At 50.5% G+C, this 19188-nt stretch overlaps 5 non-coding genes and 3 pseudogenes across 5 annotated transcripts; all 8 read left to right on the top strand.

Annotated features, from left to right (window-relative positions):
- Positions 1-1145: 1145 nt before the first annotated feature.
- Positions 1146-1339, top strand: LOC142259661 (U2 spliceosomal RNA). The gene has a single exon (XR_012728111.1). It is a non-coding gene; the product is annotated as a U2 spliceosomal RNA (small nuclear RNA).
- Positions 1340-2986: 1647 nt separating this feature from the next.
- On the top strand, positions 2987-3194 carry LOC142259662 (U2 spliceosomal RNA; annotated as a pseudogene).
- Positions 3195-10920: 7726 nt separating this feature from the next.
- LOC142259556 (U2 spliceosomal RNA) lies at positions 10921-11127 on the top strand (annotated as a pseudogene).
- Positions 11128-12515: 1388 nt separating this feature from the next.
- On the top strand, positions 12516-12706 carry LOC142259499 (U2 spliceosomal RNA). The gene has a single exon (XR_012727985.1). It is a non-coding gene; the product is annotated as a U2 spliceosomal RNA (small nuclear RNA).
- A 1388-nt stretch (positions 12707-14094) lies between these two features.
- LOC142259487 (U2 spliceosomal RNA) lies at positions 14095-14285 on the top strand. The gene has a single exon (XR_012727974.1). It is a non-coding gene; the product is annotated as a U2 spliceosomal RNA (small nuclear RNA).
- A 2190-nt stretch (positions 14286-16475) lies between these two features.
- LOC142259580 (U2 spliceosomal RNA) lies at positions 16476-16669 on the top strand. The gene has a single exon (XR_012728041.1). It is a non-coding gene; the product is annotated as a U2 spliceosomal RNA (small nuclear RNA).
- Positions 16670-18057: 1388 nt separating this feature from the next.
- Positions 18058-18199, top strand: LOC142259706 (U2 spliceosomal RNA; annotated as a pseudogene).
- A 701-nt stretch (positions 18200-18900) lies between these two features.
- On the top strand, positions 18901-19094 carry LOC142259578 (U2 spliceosomal RNA). Its single transcript, XR_012728039.1, has one exon. It is a non-coding gene; the product is annotated as a U2 spliceosomal RNA (small nuclear RNA).
- The last annotated feature ends 94 nt before the right edge of the window (positions 19095-19188 follow it).

The following is a 19188-nucleotide window of genomic DNA, read 5'->3' as shown; positions in this document are numbered from 1 at the left end:
TTTGAGTAATGATGATCTCTTTAGTAGTCTGTTGGCGCCCTCTCCTGGAGGAATAGTTTGCTTGCTCTTGGACATTCTAAAAGAGAGGTCATGATAGACATTGAGCTTCTGAGCTCAATTGGGGACAGTCATGGGTGATGAATGTTTGCAACCTGCTGCAAAGCCTCATACCGCAATATAAGGAACGTCAAATACTAAGAAAGGGCGGCCTATGAAAGAATTACTACTTTCAATAAGTACACTTAAACGGCTAATTGGGAATAGAAAAACTGTAAAAAGCCCTCTGAGAAAGCCCCCCTCTAACCTTTGATAGTAAGCTTTTCTGTAGTCTGCCTGTTGATGTATTTTCCGTTTGAACTGTGCACAACATGAAGAGACGGAACACTGGCGGCTTGTCACAATGCCCCCGCTGACATCACAATAGCGCTGCTGCCTAGAAAACAAGCTGCGCAGCAGAAGTTGTTCTTTGGGTGGGAGGGTGGGCTAGTGTAAGGAGGGGGCAAGCTCTTTTTTTCCCGGGTGGTAGGGGGATGACAGGAGAAGTGATGCGGGTGGTGAGAAGGGTACAGAGGGCAGGGTTTGGGGGCTGGGAAGGAAAGGGAAAAGATTAGGGTTTGGGGATGATGAAAGGGCTTTCTACGGGTAAGGATGGCAAAGGGTGGCAGTGACGGAAAGTCAGGCAACCTGTCCTGTCCGTCTTTTTGTATCGTGAATTGGAAAGACTGCAAGGGGGAGGGGAGTTGCTTGCGCCCTAAAGGAGGAGTTATTCAGATTCATTGCAGTGGGGGGCGGCGGCTGCAAAACGCACCATTCTTCTTGTTTTTGCTCTGCAAAGCAGCCTTTTCAAGGGTTGGCTTGGGTGACAAAATGTCTTCTGTAGGCGTGGGTTTGTCTCCCTCTCGCTCTCTCTCCCTAAGATGTGTCCGGCATAGGCCAGGGTGCCACTCGAGGCCCAAACCAATTCTGGTTATCGCTTCTCGGCCTTTTGGCTAAGATCAAGTGTAGTTTGGGAGGGTACTACCTTGGTTGGTGCTGTAAGGTGCCAGGGTATTGCACAACTGCTGGCCTTGGGGGAGTGTGCATCGTAGGATGTCATAGCCCTCTTGTGACGGACGGTTACCTGGGCAACGAGAGGCGGTCACATTATTATTTTCAAACTCATCCTTCAAAAAAAAAAAAAAAAAAATCTGTTCTTATCAGTTTAATATCTGATACGTCCCCTATCTGGGGACCATATATTAAATGGATTTTTAGAACAGGGAGATGGAAAAAGAGCTTGCTCTGTCCACTCCACGCATTGACCTGGTATTGCAGTACCTCCAGGACCGGTGCACCCCTTCTTAACCCAGTTTCCAAAAGCAGAACTCAATTCACCTGATTCATATTAGCCCGATTTAATGAATTGGAAGAAAGCATACGTCTTCATATGCACCTCAATTTGGCCCATTCACTTTTCACACTTCCTCCTTTTGTTTTTTATCTTTCACACTTTTGACTTTCTTTATTCATCCAAATAGCAAACTCATCACCACTCAACCTGACCAACTCGGCTATGTCCCGTGCTGCAGTTCTCTGTCTTATCTAGATCATTTGCAATTGAATGGAATAGATCCCTTTTGGACAAAGTGGATTCACCTGCTGCTGCAGTGACCACAGGTGTGATAAGATCTAGAATTGGCATCTGGTGCGATCTCTCCGCTTCCACTCCAAAGAAAGTTACCTGTTTATTCCTATCATGCATTGGTTTTTGGGGTTTTCTTTGAGTAATGATGATCTCTTTAGTAGTCTGTTGGCGCCCTCTCCTGGAGGAATAGTTTGCTTGCTCTTGGACATTCTAAAAGAGAGGTCATGATAGACATTGAGCTTCTGAGCTCAATTGGGGACAGTCATGGGTGATGAATGTTTGCAACCTGCTGCAAAGCCTCATACCGCAATATAAGGAACGTCAAATACTAAGAAAGGGCGGCCTATGAAAGAATTACTACTTTCAATAAGTACACTTAAACGGCTAATTGGGAATAGAAAAACTGTAAAAAGCCCTCTGAGAAAGCCCCCCTCTAACCTTTGATAGTAAGCTTTTCTGTAGTCTGCCTGTTGATGTATTTTCCGTTTGAACTGTGCACAACATGAAGAGACGGAACACTGGCGGCTTGTCACAATGCCCCCGCTGACATCACAATAGCGCTGCTGCCTAGAAAACAAGCTGCGCAGCAGAAGTTGTTCTTTGGGTGGGAGGGTGGGCTAGTGTAAGGAGGGGGCAAGCTCTTTTTTTCCCGGGTGGTAGGGGGATGACAGGAGAAGGGATGCGGGTGGTGAGAAGGGTACAGAGGGCAGGGTTTGGGGGCTGGGAAGGAAAGGGAAAAGATTAGGGTTTGGGGATGATGAAAGGGCTTTCTACGGGTAAGGATGGCAAAGGGTGGCAGTGACGGAAAGTCAGGCAACCTGTCCTGTCCGTCTTTTTGTATCGTGAATTGGAAAGACTGCAAGGGGGAGGGGAGTTGCTTGCGCCCTAAAGTAGGAGTTATTCAGATTCATTGCAGTGGGGGGCGGCGGCTGCAAAACGCACCATTCTTCTTGTTTTTGCTCTGCAAAGCAGCCTTTTCAAGGGTTGGCTTGGGTGACAAAATGTCTTCTGTAGGCGTGGGTTTGTCTCCCTCTCGCTCTCTCTCCCTAAGATGTGTCCGGCATAGGCCAGGGTGCCACTCGAGGCCCAAACCAATTCTGGTTATCGCTTCTCGGCCTTTTGGCTAAGATCAAGTGTAGTCCCTTCATTGGGTTTTCCTTGGTCTTGGCTGGGAGGGGCCCAGGCTTGCACAACCGCCGGCCTCGGGGATTGTTGCGCCTTCTGGTGCTTACGTCCCCTTGTGCTGGTTGGTTCCCGGGCTCGGGAGGCGATCACTCGCGGCACTGTCGCTTTTGTGCGGTGACCGGCGTGCCTTCGGGCAATTATGTAAATATTGGGTGACTTGTCATCCAAACTCGATGGACCGATTTTGGTATGATCGGATTGTCCCTGTCGGGGTAGCCAACTTAAAAAAAAATCTGTTCTTATCAGTTTAATATCTGATACGTCCCCTATCTGGGGACCATATATTAAATGGATTTTTAGAACAGGGAGATGGAAAAAGAGCTTGCTCTGTCCACTCCACGCATTGACCTGGTATTGCAGTACCTCCAGGACCGGTGCACCCCTTCTTAACCCAGTTTCCAAAAGCAGAACTCAATTCACCTGATTCATATTAGCCCGATTTAATGAATTGGAAGAAAGCATACGTCTTCATATGCACCTCAATTTGGCCCATTCACTTTTCACACTTCCTCCTTTTGTTTTTTATCTTTCACACTTTTGACTTTCTTTATTCATCCAAATAGCAAACTCATCACCACTCAACCTGACCAACTCGGCTATGTCCCGTGCTGCAGTTCTCTGTCTTATCTAGATCATTTGCAATTGAATGGAATAGATCCCTTTTGGACAAAGTGGATTCACCTGCTGCTGCAGTGACCACAGGTGTGATAAGATCTAGAATTGGCATCTGGTGCGATCTCTCCGCTTCCACTCCAAAGAAAGTTACCTGTTTATTCCTATCATGCATTGGTTTTTGGGGTTTTCTTTGAGTAATGATGATCTCTTTAGTAGTCTGTTGGCGCCCTCTCCTGGAGGAATAGTTTGCTTGCTCTTGGACATTCTAAAAGAGAGGTCATGATAGACATTGAGCTTCTGAGCTCAATTGGGGACAGTCATGGGTGATGAATGTTTGCAACCTGCTGCAAAGCCTCATACCGCAATATAAGGAACGTCAAATACTAAGAAAGGGCGGCCTATGAAAGAATTACTACTTTCAATAAGTACACTTAAACGGCTAATTGGGAATAGAAAAACTGTAAAAAGCCCTCTGAGAAAGCCCCCCTCTAACCTTTGATAGTAAGCTTTTCTGTAGTCTGCCTGTTGATGTATTTTCCGTTTGAACTGTGCACAACATGAAGAGACGGAACACTGGCGGCTTGTCACAATGCCCCCGCTGACATCACAATAGCGCTGCTGCCTAGAAAACAAGCTGCGCAGCAGAAGTTGTTCTTTGGGTGGGAGGGTGGGCTAGTGTAAGGAGGGGGCAAGCTCTTTTTTTCCCGGGTGGTAGGGGGATGACAGGAGAAGGGATGCGGGTGGTGAGAAGGGTACAGAGGGCAGGGTTTGGGGGCTGGGAAGGAAAGGGAAAAGATTAGGGTTTGGGGATGATGAAAGGGCTTTCTACGGGTAAGGATGGCAAAGGGTGGCAGTGACGGAAAGTCAGGCAACCTGTCCTGTCCGTCTTTTTGTATCGTGAATTGGAAAGACTGCAAGGGGGAGGGGAGTTGCTTGCGCCCTAAAGGAGGAGTTATTCAGATTCATTGCAGTGGGGGGCGGCGGCTGCAAAACGCACCATTCTTCTTGTTTTTGCTCTGCAAAGCAGCCTTTTCAAGGGTTGGCTTGGGTGACAAAATGTCTTCTGTAGGCGTGGGTTTGTCTCCCTCTCGCTCTCTCTCCCTAAGATGTGTCCGGCATAGGCCAGGGTGCCACTCGAGGCCCAAACCAATTCTGGTTATCGCTTCTCGGCCTTTTGGCTAAGATCAAGTGTAGTGTTGTTCGAAGAGGTGGTTTAAGCTCCAGGCCACCTTAGTACAATGATACAATGCACACTGGAAGGTTGCGCTTGCTAGTACTCTGGGTGGATAGTATATTCATCTAGAGGAAAACATGGCCCTACCAGGATCGAGGCTATTAGACTGAGTAAGGGTGGGGGGCTATGGTACAACGTGCCCCAGGACTGACGACCCTGGAGTGAGTCTGAGCTTGCTGGCTTGGGACCCCGGCAAGCCTTGGGCTCTGTAGCACACCGTACCTTGCCTTTTCATACTTTTTGAGCATATTACCCTATCCCGGCCTTCTGGCTAGGAAGGGAAATTTTTACAATCCCGGTCGGAGGTCTGGTCAGCTTTGGGCTGAGAAACTAACACCCGGTTGGAGGTCTGGGTCAGCTTCGGCTGAGAAACCAACACCCGGTTGGAGGTCTGGGTCAGCTTCGGCTGAGAAACCAACACCCGGTTGGAGGTCCGGTTAGCCTTGGGCTGAGAAACCAACACCGGTTGACGGTCCGGGCAGTTTCGGCTGCGAAACCAACAACTAGTAGCTCTCTACTCCACTTGGGTAAGATGCCTGGGTGGACGCTGGGAGCAACGACAAGGCTCAACCAGGCTTTGGCTTGGGGGAGCACCGAAGATCCCTGACCCTTGCTGTGGCCTTCTGGCTCGGAGGGACGGGGTTGATTTTTGGGGACCCTCTCCTCACGGTGGGGTCCACACGAATCCTAGCCTTTGCACTGTTTTTGGTGTGACTTCGGTCATGCATTTTTTGTGGTGCTTTGGAAAGCTTCATTAAATCAAAAATCTGTTCTTATCAGAACAAACTGAGCTAGCTACACTTGACGAGATACGATCAGGGAGACGAGCTCCAAAGCCCAGCCGAGACCGGAAGAGGGAGATCGGACGGAAGAAGAGCTTGGCAGAAAGAAGCAAGAAGACGAAGGCTCGGAGAAGACTTGGGGAGACCAGAGGAACTTCGAGGAGGAACACAGCGGGAGAAGACACCCGGAGAAGAATCCAAGATCCAGCTCCGGGAACTCAAGCAGGAACCAGCCATGGCAAGCAAGCCAGAGAAGGCAGCCAAGAAGGCTCAGGACCCAGGGACCTCCAGGAAGGCTCATCCAGAGGCTTCTTCGGCCCAAGAGGCCCCTACCTCCGACGCCAGCCAGCCGGAGGGAGCCCGGACGCCGCCTGAAAAGGCTCCAACCCTGGAGCCTTGGATGCGGCAGACGGTTGCCCTGAAGCTAAAGGCGGTGGATGGTAGGTTGCCGGACATGTCCACCGACGTGTTCTGCAAGAAGATGATTCTGGATCAGGGCTTCTCCAGGGCGGAAACCCTGAGTGTCCAGACCTTCATGACTGGCATTTTTCTGGTAACCTTTGCCACGGTGAATGCCTGCAGGAGATACTGGGAGGCGATGAACGCAGCGATGCCGGACTCCCCTTTTCATTCTTTTTTAGGATCCTGTCCTATACAGAGGGATGAGAAGAGGATCACGGTCTCCATGCGAAACCCGCACACCCCAGGAAGAGACATCTCCACGTTCCTGGGACGTCTCTGCACAGTGGTGAGGGAGCCATCCCACATCCTTAACGGCAACGGATTCTGGACGGGTAAGTGGTCAGTAACCGTTCGACTCTACAGGGAACCAGCATCCGAGGATGGTCTCCAGCACCTGCCCCCGACATTCTCTCTGGGAAACTCCTTTGGTCTCATCTACTACCCGGACATGCCACACAACTGCAGGAAATGTGGCGGGAAAGGGCATTCGATGAAGACCTGCAAGGAGGACGCCTGCAGGGTTTGCCGGGTGACAGGACACAGCTCCAAGGACTGCCCAAAGAAGAAGACTTGCAACCTATGTGGACAGGCGGACCACCTTTACAAGGACTGCCCACAGCGGGAGAAATCCTGGGCAAGGGTTGCCGCGGCGACCCAGTATCGGGTAGTCACAGCTTCGTCGACCAAGGCAGCTACGACCAAGGCCACAGAGGCCAAGGACAAGGCGGCCAAGAACCCGGCGACCGTGGCTCCAGCCGATGCCCCAGCAGCCACGGAGTCCAGGGAAAAGAAGGGTAAGAAAACTGTGGCCCCCTCCCTGGTCCCCCCCCCTGTCACCCCTGTCCAAACCCCTCCCCCCCCGGCCAACCCTACTGAGGATTCCACTACCTCCACCTCATTTCCCTACTCCTCAGTTGGTCTCCTCACCCCCCCCCCCAAAGCCCACTCTCCCTCCCCAGACCATGAGAGCAGAGGGCCTCAGCACTCTTGCACTTTTCACCGAGGAGGATTTTCCAGCTCTTGTCTCCTCAGGTACAGGCCAAAGGAAAAGGAAGGTGGAAGATAGTCCTGTCGCAGAACCTTCCAAGCTGTTCATTGTGGACCCCAATCCACCCCAGGAAGAGGAGGATGGCCTCCTCCCAGAACCGGACGTGTTGGAGCAGATGGTGGAGTCCCTTGTGGCCGAAGAAGAAATGGAGGAGTCGGAAGCCACTGAGGCACCATCCCTGCTCGAGCAGCTAGAAGAAGAGGGTCTGCTGGAGATACCCTTACCAGCAGGTGCCAAAGAGGAAGAACCGCCCGACCGGAGTGGTAACTAAGGCACACCGCCTGCTCTAACTTTCTCTTTCCTCCAATGACTGCTAACATTAACATCTTTTCCATTAATGTTAGGAGCATCAGAGACAAGTTCCGACGTCAGACAATTTTTGCGTTCCTTAACACTCAGTCTAGTGATGTATTTTTCCTGCAGGAATGCTCCCTTCCCTCCTCTAGGTCCTTCAACCATCTGGCCAGGGAGTGGACCCATGGCCCATCCTACTGGTCTGGCGGGGGCGACTGTAGGTCCGCGGGGGTCGCCGTGCTGATCAGGGGAAGCGCCTTCACATTGGACTCTGTTCAGGAAATCGTCTGCGGCAGGTTACTGCTCGTGGATGGCACCTGGGCGGGAGAACCTGTCAGGTTCATCAATGTGTATGCTTCTCCTGTGAAGAGCGATCGACTGGAGCTCCTCCAAGCCCTGCGCCCTCAGCTCGCTACCGCCAGGACGGTAGTGATGGCCGGGGATTTCAACTGCCCAATTGAGGAGGATGGACGCAGTTCTGGAACGGCTGCCAAGTTGGACGTCACATCCAAACTGCTCATTGAGATGGTGACCGAAGCCTCTCTTGTGGACGTTGTTGGCTCCATCGGACACGGATCCGTGAACTATTCATGGTGCCGATCCGATGGCTCGCTGCGTTCCAGGATTGACTTTGTGTTTACCTCTCGGGCGGTTGGGCGGAGTGGGCACTCGATGGTCCCCTGCTTCTTCTCTGACCACAGAGCCATTCACTTTCAAGGTGTGCTGGGCCATGGCTTCCCCATTGGCCCGGGCTCCTGGAAGCTGAACTGCTCTCTGCTGGAAAAGGGTGAGATTCTGGAGGAGCTTAGAGCTGCCTACTCCACGTGGCGGGCCTACAAGGCGGGCTTCCAGTCTGTTTCTGACTGGTGGGAATACGTTAAACTCGAGTTCCGTTTCTTCTTTCAGGCAAAGAGTCAACAACAGGCGTGTCTGAAGAGGAGGGACTTCAGGAGACTCCAGCGTGAGCTGCGTTCCCTGCAGGACCTTCTTCGATGCGGCTGGGACGTGAGAGAGGAGCTGGAGGAGACTAAGAGGAGCCTGAAAAGGCACTTCGAGGAGGAGTCCGAGCGAATTGTCTTCCGTTCCAAAGTGGAGAACCTGGAGAAGGGTGAGAAATGTAACTCGTTCTTTTTCAGGAAACTCCACGCCGGTCACACGCCCATGAATGAACTACGAGACGAGAGTGGAAGCATACGACGCGGGAAAGAGAATGTGATGAAGGTCGTCAGCGACTTCTACAGCGAACTCTACGCCCGCAAGACTACTGACCCCGAGGCCGCCGATAAGTTCCTGTCAGGTATCACTAACCATCTTGACCCTGCAGACGCGGCGGCCATGGACGTTCCTCTGACGGTGGACGAGCTGCTCTCGGCCGCCAAATCCTTTAGTTCTGGCAGGACACCGGGCAGTGACGGCCTCCCAGCAGAGCTCTATGTAGCGCTGGGAGACCTAATCTGTCCGGACCTGTTAGGGCTGTATGAGGAGATGGTGGCGGAGGGCAGAATGCCTCCATCTCTGAGGGAAGGAATGGTCACGATCCTGTACAAGCGTAAAGGAGAGAGGTGCGACCTGAAGAATTGGCGTCCCATCACCCTTCTGAATGTCGACTACAAGATCCTGGCCAAGACGATGGCAACGAGACTGAAGACGGTTATCGGACGGATCATCCACCCGGATCAGACCTGCGGCATCCCCGGACGTCGCATCGCAGACAGCCTGGCTCTCATGCGGGACACGGTCGAGTACATCAAAGCCCGCCGGGTGCACGCAGCCCTGATCTCGTTGGATCAGGAAAAGGCCTTCGACCGTGTTTCCCATGAGTTCCTGGGCAAAGCTCTGCACAGGTTAGGTTTGGGTAACATGTTTTGTTTGTATGTCCAACTAATGTATTTTGATATTCACAGCTCGGTGTTGGTAAACGGCTGGAAGACTGACCCCTTCCCGGTCCTCTCAGGGGTCAGACAAGGCTGTCCTCTGTCACCTCTTCTTTTTGTTTGTGTTATAGAACTCTTTGCAGAGGCTATCCGGCGGAATGGAGAGATCAGAGGGATCACCGCACCAGGACCAGAACGCTTCGAGGTCAAGTGCTCGCTCTACATGGACGACGTGACCGTCTTCTGCGCGGACCGGCGCTCAGTCGACACCCTCGTCCAGACCTGTGAGACCTTCGGACGGGCTTCGGGAGCCAAAGTCAACTGCGGGAAGTCGGAAGCCATGCTCTTCGGGGACTGGCAGCCGGCCTCTTCCGCCCCCTTCCCTTTCAGCATCCAGCCGGATTTCATCAAGGTTCTTGGAGTGTGGTTCGGGAAGGAAGGAGCAGCCCTCAAGTCCTGGGAGGAACGCTTGACCAAGATCACCCAACGGATCGGTCTGTGGAGCCTCAGACGCCTCACCTGTGAGGGCAAAGCACTGGTCCTGCGTAACGAGGTACTGCCCGTGCTGCAGTACACGGCCCAGGCCTGGCCCCCCCTTGCCACCGTGTGCAGGGCCATTACCAGGACGGTGTTTCGTTTTGTCTGGGGATCCAAGATGGACAGAGTAAAGCGGAGCATCATGTACAAGGATCCTCGCAAGGGTGGGAAGGGCGTACCCGATATCCCCACCCTCCTGCGATCCTCCTTCGTATGTGACTGCGTTCGCCGAACTCTGCGAGTCAAGAGAGGTTCCGCGGGTGGGTCCATGTCTCGCTTCTTCCTGCTCCCCCTTTGGAGACGGTTAGGCTGGGACAAGTGGGACAGCTCCTTCCCCTACAACTGGACGGCGCCATGGTTCTACGGAGACGTGGTTCGGTTTGTGAGGGAACACCAACTGGAGGGACTCAAGCCTGATTTGTGGAAGCCAAAGACTATCCACAAACTCATCAGAGCCAAGGACGAAATGGAGAACATTCCAGGACTTCATCACGACACACTGGAGACTGTTTGGACAAACGTGTCATCGGCTGGATTGACCAACGGGCACAAGGACTTGTCATGGATGGCGATACAGGGCGGACTGCCCGTCCGGTCATTCATGCACGCCCGGAACCTGTGCAAAACCCGGTACTGCCCAAGGTGCCCCTTCGTGGAGGAAACATCGCTGCACGCCTTTTGGGACTGCCGTTTCGCACAGCGCCTGTTGGTTGCCCTGGAGGATGACCTGAGGAACTCCGTCCCCAGAGGGAGCCTATCGTACCATTCCGTACTTTATGGACTCTTCCCTGGGACTCACACCGTTGGAGCCATCCAGGAGGCTTGGCGCCTTATGAACTGCTTTAAGGACGCTATTTGGGTCGCCAGGAACCGGCTCATCTTGAAGAGGGAGAGGATGTCTATCCAGGATTGCCGCAGGCTGATCCACAGCCTGCTCAGAGACTATTCCATCATGGACAGTCCAGACGACAGCGCCGAGGAGGAGGTTTAGACCTCTTCCATGCCCCCTCCCTCCTTTTCCCGTTATGTGCGTCTTTCAATAAAGCTTCGGGCCTGTGATTTCCCCACCCTATCCCCCTTTTCCCCTACCCCCATCCCCCAATCGCCGGTTCGTCGTTATTTATTGTCTAACTTTTTCTTTCAGCTTGAGTGTTATGGATAAGCATAGGAGCGTGATGTATAGTTTAGTGCGTCGTACTCTATGGCTATGTAAGAAGGATTGTATATTTCTGTGTGTACGGGGCTGCGGCACTGTACACGGTTTGTTACCTTTTTGTGAGTAGTGCATGATAATAAAGATGCTGTTAAATCAAAAAAAATCTGTTCTTATCAGTTTAATATCTGATACGTCCCCTATCTGGGGACCATATATTAAATGGATTTTTAGAACAGGGAGATGGAAAAAGAGCTTGCTCTGTCCACTCCACGCATTGACCTGGTATTGCAGTACCTCCAGGACCGGTGCACCCCTTCTTAACCCAGTTTCCAAAAGCAGAACTCAATTCACCTGATTCATATTAGCCCGATTTAATGAATTGGAAGAAAGCATACGTCTTCATATGCACCTCAATTTGGCCCATTCACTTTTCACACTTCCTCCTTTTGTTTTTTATCTTTCACACTTTTGACTTTCTTTATTCATCCAAATAGCAAACTCATCACCACTCAACCTGACCAACTCGGCTATGTCCCGTGCTGCAGTTCTCTGTCTTATCTAGATCATTTGCAATTGAATGGAATAGATCCCTTTTGGACAAAGTGGATTCACCTGCTGCTGCAGTGACCACAGGTGTGATAAGATCTAGAATTGGCATCTGGTGCGATCTCTCCGCTTCCACTCCAAAGAAAGTTACCTGTTTATTCCTATCATGCATTGGTTTTTGGGGTTTTCTTTGAGTAATGATGATCTCTTTAGTAGTCTGTTGGCGCCCTCTCCTGGAGGAATAGTTTGCTTGCTCTTGGACATTCTAAAAGAGAGGTCATGATAGACATTGAGCTTCTGAGCTCAATTGGGGACAGTCATGGGTGATGAATGTTTGCAACCTGCTGCAAAGCCTCATACCGCAATATAAGGAACGTCAAATACTAAGAAAGGGCGGCCTATGAAAGAATTACTACTTTCAATAAGTACACTTAAACGGCTAATTGGGAATAGAAAAACTGTAAAAAGCCCTCTGAGAAAGCCCCCCTCTAACCTTTGATAGTAAGCTTTTCTGTAGTCTGCCTGTTGATGTATTTTCCGTTTGAACTGTGCACAACATGAAGAGACGGAACACTGGCGGCTTGTCACAATGCCCCCGCTGACATCACAATAGCGCTGCTGCCTAGAAAACAAGCTGCGCAGCAGAAGTTGTTCTTTGGGTGGGAGGGTGGGCTAGTGTAAGGAGGGGGCAAGCTCTTTTTTTCCCGGGTGGTAGGGGGATGACAGGAGAAGGGATGCGGGTGGTGAGAAGGGTACAGAGGGCAGGGTTTGGGGGCTGGGAAGGAAAGGGAAAAGATTAGGGTTTGGGGATGATGAAAGGGCTTTCTACGGGTAAGGATGGCAAAGGGTGGCAGTGACGGAAAGTCAGGCAACCTGTCCTGTCCGTCTTTTTGTATCGTGAATTGGAAAGACTGCAAGGGGGAGGGGAGTTGCTTGCGCCCTAAAGGAGGAGTTATTCAGATTCATTGCAGTGGGGGGCGGCGGCTGCAAAACGCACCATTCTTCTTGTTTTTGCTCTGCAAAGCAGCCTTTTCAAGGGTTGGCTTGGGTGACAAAATGTCTTCTGTAGGCGTGGGTTTGTCTCCCTCTCGCTCTCTCTCCCTAAGATGTGTCCGGCATAGGCCAGGGTGCCACTCGAGGCCCAAACCAATTCTGGTTATCGCTTCTCGGCCTTTTGGCTAAGATCAAGTGTAGTATCTGTTCTTATCAGTTTAATATCTGATACGTCCCCTATCTGGGGACCATATATTAAATGGATTTTTAGAACAGGGAGATGGAAAAAGAGCTTGCTCTGTCCACTCCACGCATTGACCTGGTATTGCAGTACCTCCAGGACCGGTGCACCCCTTCTTAACCCAGTTTCCAAAAGCAGAACTCAATTCACCTGATTCATATTAGCCCGATTTAATGAATTGGAAGAAAGCATACGTCTTCATATGCACCTCAATTTGGCCCATTCACTTTTCACACTTCCTCCTTTTGTTTTTTATCTTTCACACTTTTGACTTTCTTTATTCATCCAAATAGCAAACTCATCACCACTCAACCTGACCAACTCGGCTATGTCCCGTGCTGCAGTTCTCTGTCTTATCTAGATCATTTGCAATTGAATGGAATAGATCCCTTTTGGACAAAGTGGATTCACCTGCTGCTGCAGTGACCACAGGTGTGATAAGATCTAGAATTGGCATCTGGTGCGATCTCTCCGCTTCCACTCCAAAGAAAGTTACCTGTTTATTCCTATCATGCATTGGTTTTTGGGGTTTTCTTTGAGTAATGATGATCTCTTTAGTAGTCTGTTGGCGCCCTCTCCTGGAGGAATAGTTTGCTTGCTCTTGGACATTCTAAAAGAGAGGTCATGATAGACATTGAGCTTCTGAGCTCAATTGGGGACAGTCATGGGTGATGAATGTTTGCAACCTGCTGCAAAGCCTCATACCGCAATATAAGGAACGTCAAATACTAAGAAAGGGCGGCCTATGAAAGAATTACTACTTTCAATAAGTACACTTAAACGGCTAATTGGGAATAGAAAAACTGTAAAAAGCCCTCTGAGAAAGCCCCCCTCTAACCTTTGATAGTAAGCTTTTCTGTAGTCTGCCTGTTGATGTATTTTCCGTTTGAACTGTGCACAACATGAAGAGACGGAACACTGGCGGCTTGTCACAATGCCCCCGCTGACATCACAATAGCGCTGCTGCCTAGAAAACAAGCTGCGCAGCAGAAGTTGTTCTTTGGGTGGGAGGGTGGGCTAGTGTAAGGAGGGGGCAAGCTCTTTTTTTCCCGGGTGGTAGGGGGATGACAGGAGAAGGGATGCGGGTGGTGAGAAGGGTACAGAGGGCAGGGTTTGGGGGCTGGGAAGGAAAGGGAAAAGATTAGGGTTTGGGGATGATGAAAGGGCTTTCTACGGGTAAGGATGGCAAAGGGTGGCAGTGACGGAAAGTCAGGCAACCTGTCCTGTCCGTCTTTTTGTATCGTGAATTGGAAAGACTGCAAGGGGGAGGGGAGTTGCTTGCGCCCTAAAGGAGGAGTTATTCAGATTCATTGCAGTGGGGGGCGGCGGCTGCAAAACGCACCATTCTTCTTGTTTTTGCTCTGCAAAGCAGCCTTTTCAAGGGTTGGCTTGGGTGACAAAATGTCTTCTGTAGGCGTGGGTTTGTCTCCCTCTCGCTCTCTCTCCCTAAGATGTGTCCGGCATAGGCCAGGGTGCCACTCGAGGCCCAAACCAATTCTGGTTATCGCTTCTCGGCCTTTTGGCTAAGATCAAGTGTAGTATCTGTTCTTATCAGTTTAATATCTGATACGTCCCCTATCTGGGGACCATATATTAAATGGATTTTTAGAACAGGGAGATGGAAAAAGAGCTTGCTCTGTCCACTCCACGCATTGACCTGGTATTGCAGTACCTCCAGGACCGGTGCACCCCTTCTTAACCCAGTTTCCAAAAGCAGAACTCAATTCACCTGATTCATATTAGCCCGATTTAATGAATTGGAAGAAAGCATACGTCTTCATATGCACCTCAATTTGGCCCATTCACTTTTCACACTTCCTCCTTTTGTTTTTTATCTTTCACACTTTTGACTTTCTTTATTCATCCAAATAGCAAACTCATCACCACTCAACCTGACCAACTCGGCTATGTCCCGTGCTGCAGTTCTCTGTCTTATCTAGATCATTTGCAATTGAATGGAATAGATCCCTTTTGGACAAAGTGGATTCACCTGCTGCTGCAGTGACCACAGGTGTGATAAGATCTAGAATTGGCATCTGGTGCGATCTCTCCGCTTCCACTCCAAAGAAAGTTACCTGTTTATTCCTATCATGCATTGGTTTTTGGGGTTTTCTTTGAGTAATGATGATCTCTTTAGTAGTCTGTTGGCGCCCTCTCCTGGAGGAATAGTTTGCTTGCTCTTGGACATTCTAAAAGAGAGGTCATGATAGACATTGAGCTTCTGAGCTCAATTGGGGACAGTCATGGGTGATGAATGTTTGCAACCTGCTGCAAAGCCTCATACCGCAATATAAGGAACGTCAAATACTAAGAAAGGGCGGCCTATGAAAGAATTACTACTTTCAATAAGTACACTTAAACGGCTAATTGGGAATAGAAAAACTGTAAAAAGCCCTCTGAGAAAGCCCCCCTCTAACCTTTGATAGTAAGCTTTTCTGTAGTCTGCCTGTTGATGTATTTTCCGTTTGAACTGTGCACAACATGAAGAGACGGAACACTGGCGGCTTGTCACAATGCCCCCGCTGACATCACAATAGCGCTGCTGCCTAGAAAACAAGCTGCGCAGCAGAAGTTGTTCTTTGGGTGGGAGGGTGGGCTAGTGTAAGGAGGGGGCAAGCTCTTTTTTTCCCGGGTGGTAGGGGGATGACAGGAGAAGGGATGCGGGTGGTGAGAAGGGTACAGAGGGCAGGGTTTGGGGGCTGGGAAGGAAAGGGAAAAGATTAGGGTTTGGGGATGATGAAAGGGCTTTCTACGGATAAGGATGGCAAAGGGTGGCAGTGACGGAAAGTCAGGCAACCTGTCCTGTCCGTCTTTTTGTATCGTGAATTGGAAAGACTGCAAGGGGGAGGGGAGTTGCTTGCGCCCTAAAGGAGGAGTTATTCAGATTCATTGCAGTGGGGGGCGGCGGCTGCAAAACGCACCATTCTTCTTGTTTTTGCTCTGCAAAGCAGCCTTTTCAAGGGTTGGCTTGGGTGACAAAATGTCTTCTGTAGGCGTGGGTTTGTCTCCCTCTCGCTCTCTCTCCCTAAGATGTGTCCGGCATAGGCCAGGGTGCCACTCGAGGCCCAAACCAATTCTGGTTATCGCTTCTCGGCCTTTTGGCTAAGATCAAGTGTAGTGTTGTTCGAAGAGGTGGTTTAAGCTCCAGGCCACCTTAGTACAATGATACAATGCACACTGGAAGGTTGCGCTTGCTAGTACTCTGGGTGGATAGTATATTCATCTAGAGGAAAACATGGCCCTACCAGGATCGAGGCTATTAGACTGAGTAAGGGTGGGGGGCTATGGTACAACGTGCCCCAGGACTGACGACCCTGGAGTGAGTCTGAGCTTGCTGGCTTGGGACCCCGGCAAGCCTTGGGCTCTGTAGCACACCGTACCTTGCCTTTTCATACTTTTTGAGCATATTACCCTATCCCGGCCTTCTGGCTAGGAAGGGAAATTTTTACAATCCCGGTCGGAGGTCTGGTCAGCTTTGGGCTGAGAAACTAACACCCGGTTGGAGGTCTGGGTCAGCTTCGGCTGAGAAACCAACACCCGGTTGGAGGTCTGGGTCAGCTTCGGCTGAGAAACCAACACCCGGTTGGAGGTCCGGTTAGCCTTGGGCTGAGAAACCAACACCGGTTGACGGTCCGGGCAGTTTCGGCTGCGAAACCAACAACTAGTAGCTCTCTACTCCACTTGGGTAAGATGCCTGGGTGGACGCTGGGAGCAACGACAAGGCTCAACCAGGCTTCGGCTTGGGGGAGCACCGAAGATCCCTGACCCTTGCTGTGGCCTTCTGGCTCGGAGGGACGGGGTTGATTTTTGGGGACCCTCTCCTCACGGTGGGGTCCACACGAATCCTAGCCTTTGCACTGTTTTTGGTGTGACTTCGGTCATGCATTTTTTGTGGTGCTTTGGAAAGCTTCATTAAATCAAAAAATCTGTTCTTATCAGTTTAATATCTGATACGTCCCCTATCTGGGGACCATATATTAAATGGATTTTTAGAACAGGGAGATGGAAAAAGAGCTTGCTCTGTCCACTCCACGCATTGACCTGGTATTGCAGTACCTCCAGGACCGGTGCACCCCTTCTTAACCCAGTTTCCAAAAGCAGAACTCAATTCACCTGATTCATATTAGCCCGATTTAATGAATTGGAAGAAAGCATACGTCTTCATATGCACCTCAATTTGGCCCATTCACTTTTCACACTTCCTCCTTTTGTTTTTTATCTTTCACACTTTTGACTTTCTTTATTCATCCAAATAGCAAACTCATCACCACTCAACCTGACCAACTCGGCTATGTCCCGTGCTGCAGTTCTCTGTCTTATCTAGATCATTTGCAATTGAATGGAATAGATCCCTTTTGGACAAAGTGGATTCACCTGCTGCTGCAGTGACCACAGGTGTGATAAGATCTAGAATTGGCATCTGGTGCGATCTCTCCGCTTCCACTCCAAAGAAAGTTACCTGTTTATTCCTATCATGCATTGGTTTTTGGGGTTTTCTTTGAGTAATGATGATCTCTTTAGTAGTCTGTTGGCGCCCTCTCCTGGAGGAATAGTTTGCTTGCTCTTGGACATTCTAAAAGAGAGGTCATGATAGACATTGAGCTTCTGAGCTCAATTGGGGACAGTCATGGGTGATAAATGTTTGCAACCTGCTGCAAAGCCTCATACCGCAATATAAGGAACGTCAAATACTAAGAAAGGGCGGCCTATGAAAGAATTACTACTTTCAATAAGTACACTTAAACGGCTAATTGGGAATAGAAAAACTGTAAAAAGCCCTCTGAGAAAGCCCCCCTCTAACCTTTGATAGTAAGCTTTTCTGTAGTCTGCCTGTTGATGTATTTTCCGTTTGAACTGTGCACAACATGAAGAGACGGAACACTGGCGGCTTGTCACAATGCCCCCGCTGACATCACAATAGCGCTGCTGCCTAGAAAACAAGCTGCGCAGCAGAAGTTGTTCTTTGGGTGGGAGGGTGGGCTAGTGTAAGGAGGGGGCAAGCTCTTTTTTTCCCGGGTGGTAGGGGGATGACAGGAGAAGGGATGCGGGTGGTGAGAAGGGTACAGAGGGCAGGGTTTGGGGGCTGGGAAGGAAAGGGAAAAGATTAGGGTTTGGGGATGATGAAAGGGCTTTCTACGGGTAAGGATGGCAAAGGGTGGCAGTGACGGAAAGTCAGGCAACCTGTCCTGTCCGTCTTTTTGTATCGTGAATTGGAAAGACTGCAAGGGGGAGGGGAGTTGCTTGCGCCCTAAAGGAGGAGTTATTCAGATTCATTGCAGTGGGGGGCGGCGGCTGCAAAACGCACCATTCTTCTTGTTTTTGCTCTGCAAAGCAGCCTTTTCAAGGGTTGGCTTGGGTGACAAAATGTCTTCTGTAGGCGTGGGTTTGTCTCCCTCTCGCTCTCTCTCCCTAAGATGTGTCCGGCATAGGCCAGGGTGCCACTCGAGGCCCAAACCAATTCTGGTTATCGCTTCTCGGCCTTTTGGCTAAGATCAAGTGTAGTATTGTTCGAAAAGGTGGTTTAAGGCTCCGGCCACCTTAGTACAATGATGCAATGCACACTGGAAGGTTGCACTTGTTAGTACTTTGGGAGGATAGTATATCCATCTAGAGGAAACCATGGCCCTACCAGGATTGAGGCTATTAGACTGAGTAAGTGTGGGGGTTATGGTGCAATGTGCCCCAGGAATGGACACCCTGGAGGGAGTCTGAACTTGCTAGGTTGGGACCCTGGTAAGCCTCAGACTCTGTCGCACGCCGCGCCTTGCCTATTCATACTTTCCAAGCATATTGCCCTATCCTGGCCTTCTGGCTAAGAAGGGAAATTTTTATAATCCCGGTCGGAAGTCCGGTCAGCTTTGGGCTGAGAAACCAACACCCGGTTGGAGGTCCGGGTCAGCTTTGGCTGAGAAACCAACACCCGGTTGGAGGTCCGGTTAGCCTTGGGCTGAGAAACCAACACCCGGTTGGAGGTCCGGTCAGCCTTGGGCTGAGAAACCAACACCCGGTTGGAGGTCCGGTCAGCCTTGGGCTGAGAAACCAACACCGGTTGACGGTCCGGGCAGTCTCGGCTGCGAAACCAACGACTAGTAGCTCCCTACTCCACTTGGGTAAGATGCCTCGGTGGACGCTGGGAGCAACAACAAGGCTCAACCAGGCTTCGGCTTGGGGGAGCACCGAAGATCCCTGACCCTCGCTGTGGCCTTCTGGCTCGGAGGGACGGGGTTGATTTTTGGGGACCCTCTCCTCACGGTGGGGTCCACACGAATCCTAGCCTTTGCACTGTTTTTGGTGTGACTTCGGTCATGCATTTTTTGTGGTGCTTTGGAAAGCTTCATTAAATCAAAAAATCTGTTCTTATCAGTTTAATATCTGATACGTCCCCTATCTGGGGACCATATATTAAATGGATTTTTAGAACAGGGAGATGGAAAAAGAGCTTGCTCTGTCCACTCCACGCATTGACCTGGTATTGCAGTACCTCCAGGACCGGTGCACCCCTTCTTAACCCAGTTTCCAAAAGCAGAACTCAATTCACCTGATTCATATTAGCCCGATTTAATGAATTGGAAGAAAGCATACGTCTTCATATGCACC

Source organism: Anomaloglossus baeobatrachus (genome assembly GCF_048569485.1).
Source record: "Anomaloglossus baeobatrachus isolate aAnoBae1 chromosome 9 unlocalized genomic scaffold, aAnoBae1.hap1 SUPER_9_unloc_2, whole genome shotgun sequence".
In the NCBI taxonomy this organism is placed as follows: domain Eukaryota; kingdom Metazoa; phylum Chordata; class Amphibia; order Anura; family Aromobatidae; genus Anomaloglossus; species Anomaloglossus baeobatrachus.
Note: the sequence above shows the minus strand (reverse complement) of the source record. Positions and strands in the feature narration are given on the sequence as shown.